This window comes from Sinocyclocheilus rhinocerous, unplaced genomic scaffold, assembly GCF_001515625.1.
Source record: "Sinocyclocheilus rhinocerous isolate Xijiao unplaced genomic scaffold, SAMN03320098_v1.1 scaffold62, whole genome shotgun sequence".
In the NCBI taxonomy this organism is placed as follows: Eukaryota; Metazoa; Chordata; class Actinopteri; order Cypriniformes; family Cyprinidae; genus Sinocyclocheilus; species Sinocyclocheilus rhinocerous.
The window spans coordinates 3,436,444-3,446,085 of record NW_015656585.1 but is presented as its reverse complement, the minus strand read 5'-3'; the positions used below and the strand labels follow the sequence as shown (position 1 = coordinate 3,446,085).

At 36.4% G+C, this 9,642-nt stretch overlaps 1 long non-coding RNA gene across 2 annotated transcripts in view; it reads right to left on the bottom strand.

Moving 5' to 3' along the window:
- Window positions 1-4,651, bottom strand: part of LOC107720227 (uncharacterized) — an 11,099-nt gene extending 6,448 nt beyond the window's left edge. For both annotated transcript variants that reach the window (XR_001637592.1, XR_001637593.1), the window contains exon 1: window positions 4,399-4,651. This is a non-coding gene — a long non-coding RNA (uncharacterized LOC107720227). The remainder of the gene's footprint in view (window positions 1-4,398) is intronic.
- Between the last annotated feature and the right edge of the window lie 4,991 nt (window positions 4,652-9,642).

The following is a 9,642-nucleotide window of genomic DNA, read 5'->3' as shown; positions in this document are numbered from 1 at the left end:
GAGAGAGCACATACCAGCTTCATCACTGTGTCTGTTACGCGACTCTGTTCCCCTTTCGGGCTCTGTCTTTACATTTATTTTGAAAGATGAAGCTCGCGATTATGGTAAGGGGCTTTACATTTCCGACGAGTGCTTGCGGTGTTCGGCCAATCACAATGCACTGGGTCAGCTGGCCAATCAGAGCAGACTGCGCTTGTCAAAGGAGGGGGCTTTGTTGAAAACTATGTGTTTGAGAGAGGCGGGGCATAGAGGACCTACAATAATGTACAGTATTTGAAAAATAATGTGTTTTTTGAACATTAAAGCATGTCACCATATTCTGTTACACCAAATACACAAAATAATGATCTTTAAAATAGCATCATATGACCCCTTTAAATAATCATGTTTAACAGCGGAATTCCTACTCAAAAAAAAAATACATTACCAATTATTCTGCAAAAAATATCCATCAAGAGAATCGCAAAATGATAATTGTCCCAACAAACACAATCCACGGCTATCTACTCCCATGAAGCAAAAAATAAATAAATAAATAAAAAATAAGTCAGTCTCCCTACGCTATTAAAAACTTTTTAAAAAGCTATTAAACGATTAAAAAATTTTATATATATGCATAATTTTGCAATAAACATAACATATGTTGTTTCTATATACATAATCAACATATTTAAAAGAATACTTTTATATTTATCTATTGTTTTTATTGCGATTATGCCCTTTGGAATGCGTCATAAGATTGTAGTTCTTTCCAACATTACATCCATATAGTACACAATCTTAATCTTTTTGTTTGATTTTCAAATACTTTTTTGTTTCAAATCAAAGTTTGTAATGTTATGATTCACCTCGTAGCTGGTTGCTTTAGTTCAAGGGATGCACCGATACCACTTTTTCCAGTACTCGCCCGATACCGATACTTTTATTTTTGGTACTTGCCGATACCGAGTACCGATACCAATATTTGTATTGCATTTGTACATTTTTTAAATATTGCTTACAGAAACCAAAAGAGTATGTATAATGTTAGTTGGTTAACTTCATTTATCAAATAGCATTGCAGCGGCTCAGTACTGTAATCACGCGCTTTGCTGTAATAATGTAGAGAACCACTCGTTATAAATCTCCTGTGATATTTTCAGAAATAAAGTCGCGTTTTTTTTCATCTGAAACGTGCTGCGATTTATTTTCCAAAGCCACTCATATAATGCAGAAACAATGCAAGCAAAACACGCGCAACGCGTGCAGGTGTTTGTACTGGTGCAGAATAGTGCAGTCTAGCGCATTTCACACAAGCTGTTAGATTCACTTTCGCCAGAAAGTCGTGTATGCCTAAGGTTGAAAATAAATTGTTTATAGTGAATGCCCCTATGAATGGTATTATTTTTACGATTTAGTTTTAATCCAAATGATGTGTGTGCTAAGTGAGTGAACATCAAAGATCACACAAAAGAATTGCGCTCTCGCTCTCGCTCTCGCTCTCTCCCTCTCTCTCGCTCTCTCTCGCTCTCCATACCGTTAAGTAACTTGTGCATTGTTTTACTTACTTGTTTCTGACATATCCGACCGAACTACAAACTTTCCAGTGATGTCTGTGAGAAAGGTATATTCACTCGACAAGCTTGCGCATCTGCGCCGCCGCGCGCTCAATCCACTCAGCTGCTTTGTTTATCAGCTCGCGCACATCAGCTATACAGACGTTAATACTGAATGTTTAACGTTATATTCATTGCATACATATACTTTGTAGTAGACATCCTTAACTCCATTCTGCTGTCTGTTGTTGGTGTTTCTTTGTCTGAATATGGCGCTTATCACATGCTGTGTTGTATCGGCGTTTGGTATCGGGGCATTTTAACGAGTACGAGTACAGGAGACCAGCCATATGGCTAAAATAAATGGGGAAAACACTTCCAGAACCAAGGCCACTGAAAAAATCAGTGATCACTCTTATAAAACTTCAGACAGACAGACACTTCTCTTTGTACAATGATGACCAGGCAATTAAACTTGATTTATACTTGACTTGACATTTACCTGTCAATTAGAAGATGAAAAGTTTTACAGATGTTCACTGTCATCTTGCTTGATTTTTGGAGCTATAACTTTTTGGTCACTTTGTTTCCCTTTGGCTTCATATTCCTTTTAAGGTTTGACTAAGCAGTTGTCAATAAATTTCGTTCTCAGTTTCCACCTTTCCATTAATGGACTGCCTGCAGTGAGCACACAAAATTATTTCAGGACAGTTATTTTAGTGATATAGCTTTTTTTCAGAGAATACCATCATTTTCTACATATCCTTCTATTAAAAAAAAAAAAACTTACACCACTACAGCACCTAGCAATACACTGAAATCAATCTGAAACTTAGACCTCATTACAAACATGTTGTATTAAAAATAAATAAATACATAAATAAAAAGAATAATAATAATAAATAGTAATTTAATGACATCAAGGTATTTTAAAAATGCACATATAAATAAAATTGCTTGCTGATATTTATTTATTTATTTATTGCCTTGATGTTTATGGCAGTTCAGAGCAGATGCATTACTCTCAATCCTTCATTATTTTAACCATTTGCTGAGTGACAGCAGAGACAGGTGGTTGCTGCCCAGGTTAAGGCCTTTTGCTGATGGATGCAGCATCAGTGAGGAGGGCAGGCAACTATGTGTCATGAAAACCAAACATGCATACTCAAACACCCAGGATAACATATTCAAACACGCTTCGGCTATGGGACAAACAAGCTGTCGTGACAAGAAAATTATTATAAGGCTGAGGGGCTGAGAAGGTGAAATAGTCAGCTAATCATGTTTTTCACATTGGTAAAAAGTTTGAGCTGCATTTCTAATACTTGACTTGCACCTGTATTCTGTTCATTTTGACCAGTGACCTAGATTCTCCTTTCATGTTCCCCAAGTCTGAAGCAAAATGAAATGTATGAAGGGAAAAAAAATGCTTAAAGGCTCATTTAACACCATTTGGTGCAGGTCTAAAAAGCTAAAGCCTACATATGATGTTTTGAAAAGATTATTTGGTTAGTCTATTTGTGTCAAATGGAGAAAAATGTCTGAGAAGAAAGAAAATGCTAAAATCTAATTGCAAGACTTGGAGAGCTGTTCTCCTTGACATGAAAGAAATGAAAAGCATAAATTTTTTATAGTCTTCCCCATCTTAGAGTGAATGAATGTATTGAACAACAGCTGAATATAGCCCAAAATCATTTTCATTGTCGTTACTGCACATTCTTTATATCTATTGCATAAACCGAGGGCAACAGGGCACAGCAGGGAATGAGTGTTTCTCTGTGTCACTCTTCCATTGCATTCCATTGCACAGGACCTGTGAGTAAATATGAAAAATAACCAAGAATATTTAATGATCATTATCTTAAATTGCCCAGAATTCACGCAGGGACATCTAAAACTGTGATTTCACTTAAATAATCACACTGCAAGCTACCTAAAGATGAATAAGATATTCTCCAGCAAACTCTACAAAGTGCTTTGGTCCTAAATTATTTACTGCTGTAAACTTTTTACGCCACACAAATGTAAGTGGTTCCATAATGGCAGTTTTATCAAAGCCTGCTGCTAGGACAGCAGTGAAAAAAAATGATTCATTGAATTTACTAATTTTTTTTTTAAGGTAAGTGGTTGCAATCAATTTATTTTAGCTACATTTAAATAAACAAATTTAGTTGACTAACCTTCAACATATTTTTCTAAATTAAATGTAGCTAAAATAAATTTGTGTAGTGTAAAAAAATGTAGTGTAATTTTTTTCAGTGTATAATGAAATTCAAGTATTAGAATAAATGTTTCACATGCAGTTGTTTACACTAAAAGCTAGGTTTAAAGAACAGTTTAAGAGTTCAGCTCAACCTGCCCCAAATATACCTGCCTGAACTTTTTTAGTCATCCTGAAAACCTTGTTTAGTTGGATTTGTTTTTAATTTGGGTTGGAAGTTGGAACTAAACTTTGTCGGCCCTCCAGGAGCAGGGTTGTACATTTTTTCGAGTATCCTGTCCATTATTTTCATAATAATGAACTTGAATGAGAATTGTAGCCTACTAATAATAAGACAAACAGCAATGAAGAATCTTACTAGTAGGCCTAGAACTTTCACAGGATTTCATAGGCTAATACCTACAACTGATTGCTTAGTCACATCTAAAAAAAATTTTTAAAAAAGTAAATAGGCTACAAGCTCTGTTGAAGGCTTGTGTCACAACATTTTTGTACACATCATTTATAATAATGTGAAGGACAAATGCAATAATTGCATCAAAAGAAACATGTTGCTTCTGCTCAGGTGGGGAAAATATCTGTGGTAGCCTAGGATAGACTAACTATAAGCTAAGCTACACGTTACAGCAGAAAAAAACTCACCAAACTTGTAGCAAAATTATTTGAATATTAATTATTCAAGTCAAGTCTTCGCTATTCTCGCGAAATTCACTCTGATTGTTGCGTCTCAGTGTACGTGACTTTTGAGACGTCTGCTGTAAAACTACATTTCCCATAATAACTCGCGGCGTGACTGTGACGTTACCCATACGGCTGTTGGCCTTCTATCTCCAGGCAGGAAGGTCGTTGAGAGTCAGATTCAGGTTGAGCATACTCACACTTCAGCAGTAAACGATGCTCGGACAAGCTGTGCGACGCTTCGCCACCTCTGCGGTTCGCTCCAGTCACTATGCGGAGGGACCAGGAAAGGTGAGGAGATTTTAGGATATGAGCAAAATAAGTCGCTTGTTGTTTAAGCTTCAGCGTCTTCTATATGACTGATCGGCACAGGCCTTGTGTTCGTCTGAAGCCCGGCCGGATATCGTTTTAAGTGTTATGTGTACACAGCTGTGGTTAAGCTTGTGCAAATTAACGTATTAAGGGGTTAAACAGTGATTGTGATGGACCTGCAAGGGAGCAATGCAGGAGTGTCTTTAGCTTAGCTTAGCTTAGCTTAGCTTAACTTAGCATAGCATAGCATAGCATAGCATGTATAGCTGATCGGGCCACTGCGCCTGTCTATAACCGCATATTTTACGTGAAGGGTAACCAATGATTTTCAATTTGAATGCATTCACGTGCTTTAATTTGATTAAATTAGGTTTTATTTTAATTAAATTATGGTGCAATAGTGTTTAATGCCCTTGCATTGGCAATAGTGCACCTGCTGATTGATATTTTACACGGATCCCACAGTCATGGAAATTAGTTGTCTTAAATAATGGTCAATTAAATAGATAATATATTTTTGTAGTTCTATTTAGCTCCTAAATATTTAAGTTAGCTTTAAACTGGTCTTTGTTATGTTGTGAACATGTTATCTTTACAGTCAGTGTGACTGAAAGACCTCTTAGCGTTCTGGCTTGGTATAAGCGTTTATGTCTCACTGTAACGCTACGTCTTTCAGAACAAAGATGCTATCTTTGCCGGTGCCAGAATGCTAAGGTCACACAGAACAGCCCAGTAAAAACCAGCCATCCCTAAATCAAAGTCTGCCAGATTGTATGATAACTCTTCCCTGGACACAGGCCCTGATTAAAACAAAGCAGCGCCATTAAAAATCTATTTCATAATTGTATATTAATGTTTAATGATTTTGGACCGTAATGCAGCACTATAAAGTTGATGTACCATCAAATTTGCCATGAGCAATGAAAGCGAAGGCAACAATAAATTGTGCGTTAATTCTGGATGAATTTGTATTTGCTCCTGAATAGAATGTTAAATTCTAGTCTGTTTAATGGAAAGCTACCATTTTACCTCTGGGCTCTTTATATCTCGTTTAAGTTAAGATGTCTGAATGGGTCTAACTTTTTAGTTTAATTGCTGAAAAAATTTGCTACTTTTAATTATCTCAAGTCTCACTCATTCTCTCTGTGTCCCCTGGCTGTTTAATGGCTGTTAGTTTGTATTTGGCTATAGGCAAACATAACTTTCGATGGAGAATAGACCGTACATATACTGGGTATTAAGTCCAAATGTGGGAAAGATGCCTTCAAGATTGTAAGCTCCACCCATTGGCCAAAGGAAGGATGTCCAACAACCTGGTTGAAGGTATTCTGCGTGTATGTCTTTTCTGGCGCTTTTGTAAAAATCACCTTTATTTATTAAAATTTGGTTTCTAATTTAATTCTATTGATGTGGGAGTGAAACCATCTTACCAGTCGCACCAGAAGTATTTACATGGATGTCACATCAAACAACTAAGGATAGTAGATTTGTGAGGTTTGCATGGCCTGAGGGGAAGGAGAGGGCGTGAGGAGTCAGGAACTCAGCATGGGGGGGAAGAGAGGAGGTTGAGCCAGGTGTTGTCCTGCGCTCTTTCTCGCAGATCCTCTCCTCAGATTAGTGAGTTTTATTGTTTTATTACAGGATAGGAATCTTGAATTCAGTCTTGGTAAAATTCATCCTTGCAGTATTGCTATACTTACTTGAAAGGATATCTTATCCTTATATATACTGCCATATATCTATGGCTTAAAGTGGCAGATCACATGAAATGAAAATTCTGTCTTCATTTATTCACCCTCATATTGTTTTAAATCCGTATGACTTTATTACATAAAATAGGATATTTTGAGAAATGTCTTACATTTTTGTCCATATACAGTGGAAGTCAATGGGCAGCAAGATGTAACTCACTATCACAAAAAGACAACTTGAGCGAAATATTTACATTTTATTTCTGTGTCTGTGTATAGTCATAAAAGTCATAAGTCATGCTTGTTGCCCTCTCTCAGTTTCAGATTAATTGTGCTTTATTTGTACAGCAATGCAGCCTAAGTTTGCCAAAGCAGCTGCAAGTGTAAATTTGGACAATGAAAACAAATGCCGGTGAAAATAAAACAAAAATTAACCCAAAAGGAACAGTGAATGTTATGTGAGCTGTCTCTCGCATGTTATGCTGCTTTATTTTAGCAGCCAGTAGGTTTGGAATGAAATAAAAACCAAACCGCCTATTAGGCTGAGAGCTTCTTGTTTTTTCTTAGATGATCCTCTACAGTCCCGTCAGAAGAAGGCTGTAGTCTGTTCCTGGTATTTCTTTTAGACTTTATTCACAGTCATTATAGGTCTATAAATAAATAAATGAAATTATTTAGCTTTCCATTTCTCTTGGCATATTTTCAAAAATACCCTAAATGCTGTCAAAGATAAATTGCTGTGCTTCAAGATCTCATTAGATATTAGATGCTTTCCTTAAGTAAATTGATCATTTTCCTATGAGTAAAAAGGTTTACTTTATTTTTCATCCATTTGCTGCAGTACTTACCGAGTAGCTCACCACAAAATATTCTCAAAATGTAGAACTACAGGAAATCTTTTTTATGATGGCTTTCATTTGGGATGTCAATGGTTTAACTATGGCCTAATGGTGGAAGTATGTCTACAGATGAATCAGGAATATACTATGTCAAACGGATATGTTGTTTTTAAAGTTAATGACTGAAAAAGAGAGAGAGCAAATTTTTACATGTACACTATAAAATGTTTATGTAAAAAATAATGATCTTTAAAAAAGCATCATATGACCCCTTTAAAATAATAAATTTCTACATGCTATTCAGATTCAAATTCTGATTGGGAGACTGGAGACATTATAGTACTGTGTTTAGTGATAAAACTACCAGAGCCTAATGAGACATCGAGAGGGTGGTGACATATCGTTCCACTAGTACATAGGATTGGCCAAGAGTCTATAACTCTCCCATTATGCCTTTTCTCTGCCACAATGTTGTTTTGCGTGGAGTTTGGGGGCTGTGTGTGGATCATTATTTGTTCCTTTTCGCCGCTGCAAGTTCTCTTTCCCACCCACGGACAGAAATAGATGTCTTTTGAACCTGACGTCTTGACGGTTCTGAGGTCTCATCTGTTAGTTTCTACCTGTGGTTGTTCATGCATTGGCAAACATCATCTGTCCTCTAAAATACGCCCTCACAAAACAAGTCATCAAGTCCCCGATGCAATATGTGTTCCACCAGAGAGGTGGCAGACACTTGTCTTTATTATAACTCTGTCCTTCATACCACAGCAGTAAAATAAGACCCTTTCTCAGTGTTTATCGAGTACATCTGACCTTTTAATGAAAAGTGAATTTACTAAAGATAAATCATGCTGGTTGTTGGAGTCTTTTAATAGGGTTGAAAAAAAAAAGAGAAAATAAATGGCTATTGTGTTGAAAACCATTACCAAAAGCGACAAATTTCCTCCCTAAATCACACTTAGGCTTCACATCTATGTCCATTGATGCTATTGGCAGGTGTCTATACCAGAGGATACTCTGTGTTCCGCAATAGAAGTATTTCTGATAACATGCAATAAAAACAAAATGCTTTTGAACACAGATACATTGAAGCAACATGATATTTAAGAGCCACCTATATTAAATACTGCCTGATATGGAACGATGCATAATATATGAAACAAAACAAGAGTGATGGGAGAACTTTGCATCTCAGCAGAATGGTTTTGTTGGAAATAAAACCTTCAGACAGCTGCTGATAATGCGGATCAGCCTGGTACAAACAATTCAAAATTGCTAAACTTACTCTTTGTCTTTCTCAACCATTTCAGTGACTGACAGTTTTGTCACCCAGGCAGTTCACTGATGACAACAGTAAGAGCTTGTCATTTTTTGCAATTTGCAGCTCCTATTGCTGTCATTTGTTTCTGCCTTGACATACACAACAGCAGAAATATGACCAATTGCCGACGCTCTTATTTCAGTTATTGTTTTCAATTTCAGTGCCTTTTTATTGTTGTCATCATAACCACAAAAGGTTTATTTCATTTCAAGACCTGAAAAGACATTGTGCTGCTGTGGCTTGTTTGAGTTTAGATGGTGATATGCCTTCCTTTGGGCTTTTGTTTGGAATATTTTGGACTGTTCGTTAAAACTATGGATCAATAGTTTACCATGTTTCTATAAAATCATTGTTAAATAAAAGAGATTATTCCTGAGGCTCATTTCAAAATTACAGATGTGAAAACATTAAAAAATTGTTCATCCTTTCTGTATAAAACAAGAAAAAGTGTCCATAACATAAAACTATAAGACTGCAGGTTTTATATAACTTAATAAATCTGGCTAGCACTTTTATTGTACTGTCTTCACCATTATAGAAACTTTAATCTGCAGATCTGAGCGCAACATAATCTATGCATGTACAATATGTGTCTCTTGACTGTTGTCTGTGTCTTTCCTTTGAAGCTTATAGTTGACTTTGTTTGGTCTTTATCAGTGTCATTTAAAAACACAATGCAATCTATTGCACAGCATGGGGTTTTGTCTTGCAAGGAGGGCAGTACTCTGTCTTTTTAAAGTCAGGCCTTCATTTGCCACCAGCTGGAACAGAAGAAATGCTACAAAGGCACTGCTCATTTGACTATCTTCTTTCCCTGCAAAGTGAATGCGAGACTGATGTTGTTGAACCAAGACAATGCAAAGATGAAATATCCACAGACTCTGAACTTCTGAGGCAGAGAGAGCTCACTTTAAATCTCCTTTCAATGTAAATCATTTACAAAATGACTCAGTCCGACCTTCATTCAAAGTCCTTGCCTTGTACCAAGGTTCATACCTAGAAGAAAGCTGAAAAGGGCTTGGTCTTGAAGTCAGAGATTGTTTGA